Consider the following 14,026-nt stretch of genomic DNA (forward strand, 5'->3'; position numbering starts at 1 on the left):
CAGCTTCATGCAATTTAAAAAACAGCAAAGGGTTTGTCTAAGAATTACAGTTAGTTGGAGATAAGAGGACTGCACCATTATTCAGACGTGTATGCGGTCATGATTCATAACCTGCCCGCACTGGTTCCAGTGTAGGTAAGCAGCAGGAAAATTTGGTGCTCCCACCTCATCCACCTGATTGTAGCATAAGACTGACCGTCTGCTGTGCTGCTGGTTGCCTCAGCGCTCAGCAGGGAGCCAAGCAGTGTGTCAGCACACGGTGCAGCCAGCCTTTTGACTTTAAAGGCAGTCTGTCCCTCTTAAAGGGAAGCTGCACTGAATCTCAGGCAGCTGCTGCTGAATACTGTTGTTGCGATTCTAAAGAAGGAAAATGGAACACCAGGGCAGAGAGAGGGCTCCAGAGTGATGGATGCAGTGCTGGAGGCCTTAGTGGAGGTGGACAGGAGGAGAGACACCATGGTTCTCCCGGAGGGCCAGGAGGCCCTCAAGGATCTCATGAAGGAGTGGGAGTAGGTGGCCAAGGAAGTCAATTCCTGGCATCTGGGCCCAAGGACCTGGCAGCAAGGCCAGAAGAAGACGAATGGCCTCACACGGGTGGTCAAGGTCAGTGAATGCATCTTCATCTACATGACATCCCTTACCCACCACACTTCCAACCTCTCACAATGCTCAAAGCACCACATTCACATCACTCACTCCGTGACACTCAGGACTCACACCTAACATTCAGATACTCCACCTCACCTTCAGACACCTATCCATGCTGCCAGCTTCAAACTTACCTCCCATTGCCTCCCCATACCTCCAGCTATTCAGCAATGACTGGCACATCAACCAAACATAGCACGACACATTCACTAACATTCTGCCCTCTCTGTTGCAGGGCAAGGTGGCACAGGGGACGAGGACATCTGCATCTCCTGAGCCCTACAGAAGAGATGGTTCCCTGCATCATTGGAACGGCTGCAACAGAGCCTGAAAACATTGGCAATGATGGTACGTTCCGACTTTATTCCACTTCTTAACTCCCAGCTCGCCCTCATCCTCTGGAATGATGTATAAGCTGCTGATGTTGTCACCATGGACCTCTTGCTTTCCACCCAACCCCACTTCCCTCATCCCAACCTTCCCCTTCTTATTTTCTGATTTAAGACACCCAAAAACTGCCACTTGCCCATCCACAGCACACCCAGGAGGAGGAGAGAGAGCAACAGCACAGCACTGATGAAGAGGCCCCATCACTGGATCTGACACTAACAGCCACCAGCTTAGAGCCAGTATAGAGTTGGGATCAGCACACGGTGAGGCACAAGGCAAAAGTGGGCTGCAACCAACCCAGGGTGAAGGGATGGTTCCTGTGCTATCACCCCGAACGGTGAGTTCTGCTGCAGAGGACTCATTAAGGACCTCAATAGGGTGCCAAATGGCCATGTACACCAAGAAGCTGGGTGCATTGACAAGGCCTGGCAAACAGCCTCCTGTCACTGTCAAAGAGCATGGAGGTGTCCAGCTCCAATTAGCAGAGGGGATGGCACAGAGTCTACCTGCTCCGCAGACTCTGCTCCATCTCCTTGTCGTGCTGTAGACCCAGAGACTCAGCCAAAGCTGCCTCCACTGCAGCCTTTGTCACCAAATTGTCTGCCATCCCATGAGGATGCAATAACACTCCCTATCAAATCCAGGAATGTGCCATAATACATTCAAAAACATTCCACAGTACTTCCTGAGTCTTTGCAATAGCAGATGTTATTCTAAATTACTTTACTTGCAAGTTGGGTGCCTGGCCCTTTAAATACAGCTCATGCTGGGCCCCTCTTGCAGCTGTATGCTGGATCTTTGGTGATTGACAAGTGAATTCATCCAATGGACCTGCCTGGTCCAAATTTAGCATTTGGATGTCAAACAGCCGGTAGGGCTGTGTGACATCATGAGTTCACAAACTTCTGGCGCACACAGGGCACGTCTGCACCAGTGCCCTTCTCCAGACGATGTGCCATGCTGGCTGTGCCAGAAGCGACTGGCGGTGAAGCCCGCACCCCCAGCAGGGTGACTGACTTCCCTAGCGCCCATCTCCAGCAGTGCCGTGGATCCAAATTTCCCACCCAATGTTCCCACATTCCAACATTCTATTAAGGTGTAATGTTTATAACCATGTAAGTTTGTCTTATCTTCCACGTAAACAAAACTTACAATGAGAGTGAAGTGTATATGGTACGACATTGTAATCAACTGGTGTAACATATGACACAACAACAACTTAAGACCAAAAGAGCATGGGAATTAGAAGCAGGAGTAGACCACACAGTCCCTCGACACTGCTCCACCATTCAATATGATCATGGTTAATCTTTTACCTGAACTCCACTTTCCCGATCTATCTCAATATCCCTTACTATCCAACAATCGATTTCAGTTCTGAAGATTGTTGCGTCTTGTGTTAGCTGCTAATATACACAAAGCACTGACTGCTCAAGATGATATCGGTAACACAGTAACATGGACTCTTTATTTAAGGATGGTTCTGCATGTACAGACAGGTCTTCACTGCACAGGTACTTACTTAAGACTGCCCCCAACCCAGAGGTCACATGGTGTGTTACATCACAGCTCCTACACTGCTGGCAAGATAACATAGCCATACCTCTTAAAGGTGTACACACAACAAAGATATTCTGTGACTGAATATCTACAGCCACCCCACCCCCCCGGGGTATAGAATTCAAAAGATTCATAACCCTCTGAGTGAAGAAATTTCGCCTCATCATAAATGGCCAACCCCATAACTTACATTTATATATCGCGTTTAAGTGTAGTAAAAGGTACCAAGGCACGTCACAAAGCCGTTTTCAAACAAAACTTGATACCGAGCCACATAAGGAGATAATAGGACAAATGGCCAAAAGTTTGGTCAAAAAGGTAGCTTTTAAGGCACATCTTAAATGAAGAGAGAGACATAAAGAAGCAGAGAGGCTTAGGGGAAAATTCCAGAGATTAGGATCTAGGCAGGAGAAGTCATGGTCGCCAATGGTGGAACAATAAACACTGGGCATGTGCAAGACGCCAAAAGTGAAGGTGTGCAGAGATTTCAAAGGGTTGCAAAGCTGAAAGAGGTTACAGAGATAGAAAGAGGCGAGGTCTTGGAGTATTTAAAAGTGAGGATGAGAGTTTTAACTTTGAAATTTTGCCAGACTATGACACATAAAACTCACAAGACAATAATTTCAGAATTGGCAGGTTTAAAGCAAGTCTGACATTGTCCAGCGTGGTGTATGAATAGGCTCACTTTGATTAATTCTTTTCCATACTGAGGACTCGCCTGGGTTGTTTAGTACTTGGCAGACCCTGAGGGTTTATCCTACTGGGAAGCATGGACATATAACCTGTGACTGATTTCTGTCGATGTTAATAAAACCAATAAATGGAATTATCCCTGGTCCTAACCTATATAGTTCAGATTAAGGTACTCATATGATCAAATACAAATGGACCTGTTTACTCGCCAATGTTTCTGTGTCACGTTTTGTTGCTCATTTATACTTTACAGCAATTACTCAAAGAAAGCTTGGTGACACAATAACAGGCAGGGCCTTTTCCCAGTTGATATATAAACCGGGGTGGGGATCCTGGGATTGAAAATTCATGGCAGTGCAAAACAATTGGAATCCCATTGTCTGCCATTTTATGGCGCACTTTTTATTCATTTCTACTTAAGTTAATGGAACTGAATATTGGGCAGAGCGTATTACTGGAGACCAAAGCAATATCACCTGTTTTTGTGTCCCTGCCCATGTCCAACTTTACCTCTAGGACAGGGGGATTTCACTTATTGATCTTCCCCAGTGAAAATATAAAGTTCAACATATATAATGACCATGTCAAGCCCCATGTCATGGCTATGATATTTTAATACATGGGAAATGCTTCCTTTGGGCACTACATGTCCTGAGCCCAGTTCTGAATTCGTGCCGACCAGTGCTCAGAGGTTTTCTCCTGACTGCGACCATCTTTTATGAATGGGGGCAGTGAGTTACAGCAGCAGGCACCATTCCAAAAGCTACTGCTCGATATTGAGATGCCATAAGAAGCAGAGGTTCGACACTAAGGGGTTAAATTTAACCTACCCCACCTCCAGGTGGGACACTGATGGAATCTGGCTGCCCATCATTTTACACCCTGACCGATTATATCCTCCACTACCTTCAAGGGCGAGGTGGCTGACTCAAACCAGTTCGTTTGCCGCACGGCAAATTCGTTTAAATTTACTTCCTAGGCTGGGCCCAGGTTACATCTGGCAAACAATTCTAGGCTAAAGGTGGAATCCAGCAATCAGAATTCGGGACAAGGATAGACAGAACACAATATCTCCACATAACACTGAGGGCGAGGAGGTATCTCTGCAGCCAACTGTTCCTGCATCGATCAGTCAGGTAGGCACTGGCACCTAGATACCATACGTCAGCATGAAATTCATATCTGTAAAATGGTTTGTAATGCTGTTTAGGAAAAAAAGGTCACGAGAGAACGTTTTAGGGCACTAAGGAAAGTTGGATGTTTGTCGGCCTCTTTCCATCTACATGAGATGATGGACATTTAACACATCCATTGGCGATGGACTAGTTACACATGACGCACTTTTGCTGATAGCTAAAGAGATCAATCCGTGAGAGGCAGGTTCTGTCACAAATGCCACATATAAGGTGTTTAATAGGTTTCGATGTGGGTGCTGTTTTCAGTGTTAGTGCCTGCTGTCAGGCTGCTGTAGCCACTGATCGTCATGGTGGCACACACAGGCCCACAGGTAATGTTGTCATTTCCCTCTGTTGTTGGCTAGTGTCTCCCACGCATGAAAAATCAATCTTTAGGGCCTTCATGTCACACTTGCAGGCATCCTTGAAGTGTGACTTTGGGCATCCTACTGCTCTTCTGGCTCCGTCTACCTCCCCATACAGAATACCTTGGGGAATGCATCGTCTTCCATCCTGCCAACGTGCCCGAGTCAGCAAAATGACCTCTTCTTTGACGAGTGCTGGCATACTCAGGAGATTTGCTTTTGAGAACACAGTCTCGATTTTGTCCTTCCATGAGACACCGAGAATGCTCTGCAGACATCGAAGATGAAAATTGTTGAGCCTCCTTTCTTGACAGCTGTAAGCTGTCCATTCTTCATGGTGCTGAGAACACAGGCCTCATAAACCAGCATCTTGGCCCTAAGGGTCAGCTTGTTGTTTTTCCATGCATGTTTCGTGATCACTGTGCGTGTGTCGAGTTCTGCCTTGAGTCAGATTGTCTGTCACTTTGGACCCAAGGTCGCAGAATTTACTAACCACTTGCAGTGGAATGCTGTTTAGTGTGATCGAGGGTGGAGATGTGACACCCTGTCCCATAACCACAGTTTTCTTGATGCTTATCGTAAGGGTTTGCAGTATGGGAGAGAGAATCCATGAGTCTTTGTAGCTGAATTTCCATGTGGGAGACGAGTATGGCATTGTCAGCATAGAGGAGTTCTTTGATCAAGATATGCTGTATTTTTGTCTTCACTTTCAATCTGGACAGATTGTAGAGCTTGTCGTCTGAACAAGTATGCAGGTACACTCCTTCCATATCTGCAGGGAGGTCAAAGATCAGGAACATGGAGAATAAAATACCAAACAAAGTGGGGGCTAAGACAGAGCCCCGTTTCACTTCTTCCTTCACCCTGAAACTGTTGGAAGTGGAGCCATCAAACTGTACGGTACTGTGCATGCTGTCATGAAAGGAACAGATGAGACGAAGGAACTTTGATGGACAACCAATTTTCTCTAAAATCTTGTAGAGTCTGGCTCTGTCAACGGTGTTGAATATTTTTGTGTGGTCTACGAAAACAAGGTAGAGAGATTTGTCCTGTTCCCTACATTTCTCTTGTAGCTGGTATATGAAGAAGATCCTGTCTGCTCAAGATTTGCCAGCACAGAAACAACACTGTGCTTCTGGATACACTTGATCTGCAAGTTGAGGGAGTCTTTTCAGCAAGATGCTAGCAAAGGCCTTCCCAGTGACACTGAGAAGTGAGATGCCCCTGTACTTGTTGCAGTCTCCTCTGTCATCTTTGTTTGTGTATAATGTCATGATCTTTGCATCACACATGTCCTATGGAACAGATCCTGCCCTCCAACAGAGAAGAAGGAGGTCCTGAAGGTGTGGCAGTAATGGGGCTATCCATGCTTAAGCAGTTCAGCTGGAATTTCATCCTTGCTGGGTATCTTTTTGCTTACTGAGAAATCAATGGCCTTTTCCAGCTCGAGTGTTGAGGATTCTGTGTCCAACTCATCCATGATAAGAAACTGTGGAAGGGCATCAAGCGCAGACTGGGAGATGTCCGGCTCCTGGGGCTACAGCTCACAGTAATATTGAACCCAGCAGGACATTTTTTTTATTCGTTCATGGGATGTGGGCGTCGCTGGCTAGGCCAGCATTTATTGCCCATCCCTAATTGCCCTTGAGAAGGTGGTGGTGAGCTGCCTTCTTGAACCGCTGCAGTCCATGTGGTGTAGGTATACCAACAGTGCTGTTAGGAAGGGAGTTCCAGGATTTTGACCCAGTGACAGTGAAGGAACGGCGATATAGTTCCAAGTCAGGATGGTGTGTGACTTGGACGGGAACTTGTAGGTGGTGATGTTCCCATGCATCTGCTGCCCTTGTCCTTCTAGTTGGTAGAGGTTGCGGGTTTGGAAGATGCTGTCTAAGGAGCCTTGGTGCGTTGCTGTTGTGCATCTTGTCGATGGTACACACTGCTGCTACTGTGCGTCAGTGGTGGAGAGAGTGACACGATACAGCCAAGTGGCCTCTTTCTGTGCCTGAAACTTTCTATGATTCTATGAATGTTGATAGTGGGGGATTCAGCGATGGTAATGCCATTAAATGTTAAGGGGAGATGGTTAGATTCTCTCTTGTTGGAGATGGTCGTTGCTTGGAACTTGTGTGGCGCAAATGTTACTTGCCACTTATCAGCCCAAGCCTGGATATTGTCCAGGTCTTGCTGCATTTCTACACGGACTGCTTCAGTATCTGAGGAGTCGCGAATGGTGCCGAACATTGTGCAATCATCAGCGAACATCCCCACTCCTGACCTTATGATTGAAGGAAAGTCATTGATGAAGCAGCTGAAGATGGTTGGGCCGAGGACACTATCCTGTTTGCTTCTGTCACTGAGGACTTCACCATCTGCCGATTTCAGAGGGGCAACTTTGGTGAAGGTAGAACCAAGCGCCCTCTTGATCTCATCATACATAGCACATAGATTTCCATTGTCACAGACAGTTTGGATTTCCTGTCATAGGTCGATCCAGTGTTGATTTGCGCAGTGTCTCTGTCTTTTGCACGACTGCTTTGGCTACGCTTAAGTCATGCAGTGTTCTGGCTATTGGGTTTATCTTGAGCATCAGGTAGGCTTTGCTTTTTGCTTTATTAACAGATGTCATCTTTCCTTCTCTGCCATGACTCTGCCTCATCATTATGGCACTGGGACCTGAAGCGTGATGCACCTTAGTGGACAAGTTGTCACCATTCTGAGTGGTTGGTAACAAGCTCCTTCGAGTTGTTAAGGTCAATGTAACTATGCTTCAAGGAGAATGTCAGTGTCATTGAAGCATTTTCTTTGTCCTGCCCTGGAACTTTGGCCATTTGAGAGTTGTGAGAACAGGACTTGACAATTTTTACTCACGCAGACACAATGGCCAGTCTATCGGAGTTGATTTTATAGCAGTTTTGCCTGAATGCTGACTTCAAGAAGGACACTAGTGTTTATTCGATGGTCCTCCCATTGAATCCGGAGGATGCGGCGGAGGTATTGTTGATGGAATTTCTCTCACGCTCTTATGTGTCGCTGACACACAGTCCAGGTCTTGCTGCAGTACAGCAGCATGGTGGCGACAATTGCTCTGTACACTAAGACTTTTGTTGACTTGCGGAGGTCTTTGTTATCAAACACTCACTGCCATAGTTTGTAGAAGACTGAGCTGGCACAGCTGATCCGGTGTTGGATCTCCTCGTCAATGGTGGCCTTTTGAGAGAGGTAACTGTCAAAGTATGAAAAGTGTTCAACATATTCCGGGGTCTCTCCTTCAACATATATGCGAGGTGGAATATTTGGCTGACTAGGTGTGGGCTGATATATGAATTTTGTTTTAGCAACATTCAAGGACAGGCTGAGTCTCTTGTATGCAGAATTGAAGAGATTGAGAGCGGCTTGCAAATCTGGTGCAGAGTGGGCAATGACACTGCAGTCATCGCAAACTGTAGATCATGTATATTTATGGTGGTCAGTTTAGTTTTGGCACTGAGGCGACAGAGGTTAAAAGATTTTTTGGCCAGCTGCATTTGATACTGACACCAGAAGGCAGTTGATCTTTGATGAGGTGAATAGTGGGGATGTTCGCTGATGATTGCACAATGTGCAGCACCATTCGTGACTCCTCAGATACTGAAGCAGTCCGTGTAGAAATGCAGCAAGACCTGGACAATATCCAGGCTTGGACTGATAAGTGGCAAGTAACATTCGTGCCACACAAGTGCCAGGCAATGACCATCTCCAACAACAGAGAATCTAACCATCTTCCTTTGACATTCAACGGCATTACCATCGCTGAATCCCCCACTATCAACATCCTAGGGGCTACCATTGACCAGAAACTGAACTGGAGTAGCCATATAAATACCATGGCTACAAGAGCAGGTCAGAGGCTAGGAATCCTGAGGTGAGTAACTCACCTCATGACACCCCAAAGCCTGTCCACCATCTACAAGGCACAAGTCAGGAGTGTGATGGAATACTCTCCACTTGCCTGGATGGGTGCAGCTCCAACAATACTCAAGAAGCTCGACACCATCCAGGACAAAGCAGCCCTCTTGATTGGCACCCCATTTACCAACATTCACTCCCTCCACCACCGACGCACAGTGGCAGCAGTGTGTACCATCTACAGGATGCACTGCAGCAATGCACCAAGGCTCCTTAGACAGCACCTTCTATACCCGCGACCTCTACCAACTAGAAGGACAAGGGCAGCAAATACATGGGAACACCACCACCTGCAAGTTCCCCTCCAAGTCACACACCATCCTGACTTGGAACTATATTGCTGTTCCTTCACTGTTGCTGGGTCAAAATCCTGGAACTCCCTTCCTAACAGCGCTGTGGGTCTACCTACCCCAAATGGACTGCAGTTGTTCAAGAAGGTAGCTCACCACCACCTTCTCAAGGGCAATTAGGGATGGGCAATAAATGCTGGCCTGGCCAGTGACGCCTACATCCCATGAATGAATAAAAACAAAATAGCCACTGTCGGGTAGATTGTGAATAGTATGGGATCTATCACAGAGCCTTACTTGACCCCCAGTCCAGATTTTGAAGAAGTCTGTTTCACTCAAGACAGTTGCAGTCATGTCGTCATGAATCAATTTCAGGATTGTGTTGAAGTTTCTTGGGCATCCATATCGTTAGTACACAAACTATAGAGCCTCACGAAAGAGTCAAATGCTTTGGTCAGGTCGATGAATGCAATGAAGAGTTCCTGACGTTGTTCTGGACATTTTTCTTGGATTTGTCTGGCAACAAACTCCATGTCGGAGGTTCATCTGGGAGGCCTAAAGCCACACTCTGTCTCTGGAAGGATTTCCTCAGCCACAGGAAGTAGGCGATTCAGGAGAATGCAAGTCAGGATTTTCCCTGCTATGGACAAGAGGGAAATACCTTGCTAGTTTCCACAGCCATTATTTATCTCTCTTCTTTGAGATATGTACAACTGTTGTATTTCTGAAGTTGGGGGGGTGTTCTTTTTCCTCCCAGATCCATAGGATAACTGCATAGAGTCTTGATGTGAGCAAACGTCTGCCGGCTTTGAAGACTTCAGCTGGAATACCATTGGGGCTGCAGGCTTTGTTGTTTTTTATCTGTTTGATTGCTTGTTGCAGCTCTCCCATCGATGGGGGTTCACCCATAGATTCTCCCACAAGATTTTTTTTTTAAATTCATTCATGGGATGTGGGCGTCACCGGCTAGGCCAGCATTTACTGCCCATCCCTAATTGCCCTTGAGAAGGTGGTGGTGAGCTGCCTTCTTGAACCGCTGCAGTTCATTTGGGGTAGGTACGCCCACAGTGCTGTTAGGAAGGGAGTTCCAGGATTTTGACCCAGCGACAGTGAAGGAACGGCGATATATTTCCAAGTCAGGATGGTGTGTGACTTGGAGGGGAACTTGCAGGTGGTGGTGTTCCCAAGTATTTGCTGCCCTTGTCCTTCTAGTTGGTAGAGGTTGCGGGTTTGGAAGGTGCTGTCTAAGGAGCCTTGGTGCATTGCTGCAGTGCATCTTGTAGATGGTACACACTGCTGCCACTGTGCGTCGGTGATGGAGGGAGTGAATGTTTGTAGATGGGGTGCCAATCAAGCGGGCTGCTTTGTCCTGGATGGTGTCGAGCTTCTTGAGTATTGTTGAAGCTGCACCCATCCAGGCAAGTGGAGAGTATTCCATCACACTCCTGACTTGTGCCTTGTAGATGGTGGACAGGCTTTGGGAAGTCAGGAGATGAGTTACTCGCCTCAGGATTCCTAGCCTCTGACCTGCTCTTGTAGCCACGATATATATATGGCTACTCCAGTTCAGTTTCTGGTCAATGATAGCCCCTAGGATGTTGATAGTGGGGGATTCAGCGATGGTAATGCTGTTGAATGTCATGGGGAGATGGTTAGATTCTCTCTTGTTGGAGATGGTGATTGCCTGGCACTTGTGTGGCGCAAATGTTACTTGCCACTTATCAGCCCAAGCCTGGATATTGTCCAGGTCTTGCTGCATTTCTACACGGACTGCTTCAATATCTGAGGAGTCACGAATGGTGCTGAACATTGTGCAATCATCAGCGAACGTCCCCACTTCTGACCTTATGATTGAACGAAGGTCATTGATGAAGCAGCTGAAGATGGTTGGGCCTAGGACACTACCCTGAGGAACTCCTGTAGTGATGTACTGGAGCTCAGATGATTGACCTCAAACAACCACAACCATCTTCCTTTGTGCTAGGTATGACTCTAGCCAGTGGAGGATTTTCCCCCTGATTCCCATTGACCTCAGTTTTGCTAGGGCTCCTTGGTTCCATACTCGGTCAAATGCTGCCTTGATGTCAAGGGCAGTTACTCTCACCTCACCTCTTGAGTTCAGCTCTTTTGTCCATGTTTGAACCAAAGCTGTAATGAGGTCCGGAACTGAGTGGCCCTGGCGGAACCCAAACTGAGAGTCACGGAGCAAGTTATTGCTAAGCAAGTGCCGCTTGATGGCACTGTTGATGACACCTTCCATCACTTTACTGATGATTGAGAGTGGGCTGATGGGGCGGTAATTGGCCGGGTTGGAGTTGTCCTGCTTTTTGTGTACAGGACATACCTGGGAAATTTTCCACATTGCAGGGTAGATGCCAGTGTTGTAGCTGTACTGGAGCAGCTTGGCTAGGGGCGCGGCAAGTTCTGGAGCACAGGTCTTCAGTACTGTTGCCGGAATATTGTCAGGGCCCATAGCTTTTGCAGTATCCAGTGCCTTCAGTCATTTCTTGATATCACGTGGAGTGAATCGAATTGGCTGAAGTCTGGCATCTGTGATGCTGGGGACTTCAGGAGGAGGTCGAGATGGATCATCAGCTCGGCACTTCTGGCTGAAGATTGTTGCAAATGCTTCAGCCTTATCTTTCGCACTGATGTGCTGGTCTCCCCCATCATTGAGGATGGGGATATTTGTGGAGCCACCTCCTCCAGTTAGTTGTTTAATTGTCCACCACCATTCACGGCTGGATGTGGCAGGACTGCAGAGCTTAGATCTGATCCATTGGTTATGGGGGATACCCTGGAGGGTGTCAGCTGCCACTGTGGATTCACAGCTGAGGAGTTGTTCAAAATGTTCTTTCCAACATTTATGGATGACATTGTCATCCTTAAGAGGAGAAACACCATCCTGTGAACAAAGGATATTTTGTACACTTGACCGCGCTGCATAGCCCTGGTGGCTTCAAAAAAGCTTTGCATGTGGTGTTGATCAGCACACTGTTGGATCTCTCAGGCTGGAGCATGGCTACCCAACATGAACCCGACAGGACCTGACGACCTGTTTCGGGGTTCAGGTCGAGTCGGGTCACTCTTCTGGGTCCGGCATTCGGGCTCGGGTCGGTTCGGGCCAGGTCGGACACGCTCTATCACCACCTCTGGTAAGTGGCTCCAATGTTAATGTACTTTTTGGACTTGAAAGGTTGTTTAGTTACAGTTTTTTTAAGCTTGTGCAGATAAGCAACAAAGTGGAGAACAGAAGCTAGGTTAACTGATGGTCGGGCCGGGTCGGGTCGGGTCAGGTCGGGCGTGGGGAAAAAAATGAAAGGACTCGGGCCGGGTCAGGCTCGGGTCGGATGTGGTTCTGTCAGGCTTGGGTCAGGTTTCATTTGCAGACCTGAGCCGACCTATATCTCAGGCTATCTCTTCTCACCATGCGTCCTTTATCTTCCGGATTTGTCTTTTGGCATCAGCCTTGAGCTGTTGGTATGCTGCCTTCTTGAATTGTGATATTGGGATGTTCTCTCAGGTTGTTCCCTCAGGTAATGAAAGCTGCTCATTTCAGGAGGTCACATATTTCAGCATCATTTTCATCAAACCAGTCTTGGTGACGGTGAGCCCCAAACCCAATGGTCTGGGCACAAGAGTCTAGTATAGATGACTTTATTTGATCCCACTGTTCTGGAATTGAGTTGGATGTCTAAAGATTTTCCAAATTGGTCGTGAGCTGCACTGGGTGGGCTGCTTCGGTTGGTCTGCTTTAGAACTGATACATTGATCTTCTTATTCTTGGACTTTTGGGTCTTGTGATGTCTTGGTGTGAGGTGAATGTCCATCACTGATCGAACAAGTTGATGATCTGTCCAGCAGGCATCAGTTTCCTTCATGGATCGAGAGATACAGACATCACTTAGAAATTTGAACTGAACAATGACATAATCCAGGAGGTGCCAGTGCTTTGATCTAGGATGCCTCCATGTGGTTTTATATTTATCCTTCTGGTGGAAGAGGGTGTTTGCTATATTGAAGCCATGCTGAGCACACTTTGTCAGCAGGGAGGTGCCATTTGCATTGGCTTTTCCCATTTTTTCCAATGGTTCGCGCAAGACTTCAGAGTCACTGCCAATCCTATCATTAAAATCCCCTCGAAGGATAATTTTTTTTTTTTCTTTTGGGATGGCACTGAGGACTTCAAGGGTAGAGTAGAACTTTTCCTCAGCATCTTCATTGGAGTCAAGTGTCGGGCATAAGCGCTGATGATGGTGGCATATTGGTTAAGGCTGAGTTGTAAGTGAGGTGTCATGAGTCTTTCATTTATGCAGTTGGGGAGTTCTGACAGTACGTCCAAGATCCTATTCTGGATGGCAAAGCCAACTCTGTGGACACAAGGGTCACAGTAGAAGGTGTATCCCCCGCCTGTTCCTTCAGCTATCCCTCCCCAGGAAAGTGAATCTCACTGAGGGCTGCAATGTCAATTTGGAGTTTTGATCATTCCCGTGATACTACAATTGCAGTTCTTCTTCCCGTCAGTCACTCTTGAGATTGTCAATGAGTGTTCTAACATTCCAAGTTGCAAAATTTAGAATTTCCTTTCTGTGACCATAAAATTGGTGATTCCAGCGGGGTGTGGTTCCTCAGCCAGGAGAAAGTGGGACAGCCTATTTGTAGGACACGTTTTCTAGCCCCCACCCCATTGGGGTGAGCAGAGGGTATCCTGGAGACAACTGATCATCTCAGTCACAGACGCTGCTAGACACCTCTGTCCCAAAACAGATATCCAATGACCTTCATGCATTTGTCGCCTGTGTGCAGATTCTTGACTAGGGACCCCCAGGTTCACAGCCCTGTCCCCGTCTCCAATCCTCCATCACCAGAGCATTTGGCAGATGGACTCTGGTAGAAGCCTTCATGTGACTTTGTTTAATGTGGCGCCATCATTGTCCAAATGATTTTGATGGGTCAGTGG

General features: G+C 47.1%; 1 protein-coding gene across 3 annotated transcripts in view; it reads right to left on the reverse strand.

Moving 5' to 3' along the window:
- Positions 1 to 14,026, reverse strand: part of LOC137353249 (NLR family CARD domain-containing protein 3-like) — a 91,531-nt gene that overhangs the window by 56,929 nt on the left and 20,576 nt on the right. The window lies entirely within an intron of this gene.

This window comes from Heterodontus francisci, chromosome 41, assembly GCF_036365525.1.
Source record: "Heterodontus francisci isolate sHetFra1 chromosome 41, sHetFra1.hap1, whole genome shotgun sequence".
Taxonomy (NCBI): Eukaryota; Metazoa; Chordata; class Chondrichthyes; order Heterodontiformes; family Heterodontidae; genus Heterodontus; species Heterodontus francisci.